At 32.6% G+C, this 380-nt stretch overlaps 1 protein-coding gene across 1 annotated transcript in view; it reads left to right on the top strand.

The window, feature by feature from the left end:
• The window catches only part of LOC107716150 (isocitrate dehydrogenase [NAD] subunit gamma, mitochondrial-like), a 15,269-nt gene that overhangs the window by 3,492 nt on the left and 11,397 nt on the right, over positions 1-380 (top strand). The gene's annotated exons all lie outside the window — the stretch shown is intronic.

The raw sequence follows: 380 nt of genomic DNA, 5'->3' as shown, positions 1-380 counted from the left end.
AAAGATTTGTATTTTAAAGAAAACCAGTTCGAAGGGAGCATAATTTGCTTTTTGGGTTAAAATAATTTGTTAACATGAAATTCGAAGAGTATGACAATTAGATTAGACTGTGCAGAAATTGAAATCTACACGCTAATACACACTACTCATAGTCACCAATGCTGATGTTGTTAACATTAATCATTTGAGGAGTAAAGTATGTAAAGTATAACAATAATAATAATTTGAACGGTTTGATGTGATATGAGCCAACCATCTTTCACCATTGGTACCATTGGTAGTGAGATTTATGGTAATGCTTTTTTCCTCAGTTGGTCAGAACAAACGTGGCAGACTTGTTACTTACTTGTTCAGATGGCAATATACGGTGAAAATTCTTA

The sequence above is a fragment of the Sinocyclocheilus rhinocerous genome, unplaced genomic scaffold, assembly GCF_001515625.1.
Source record: "Sinocyclocheilus rhinocerous isolate Xijiao unplaced genomic scaffold, SAMN03320098_v1.1 scaffold148, whole genome shotgun sequence".
NCBI lineage: Eukaryota > Metazoa > Chordata > Actinopteri > Cypriniformes > Cyprinidae > Sinocyclocheilus > Sinocyclocheilus rhinocerous.
This window is presented reverse-complemented; position numbering and strand designations above follow the sequence as displayed.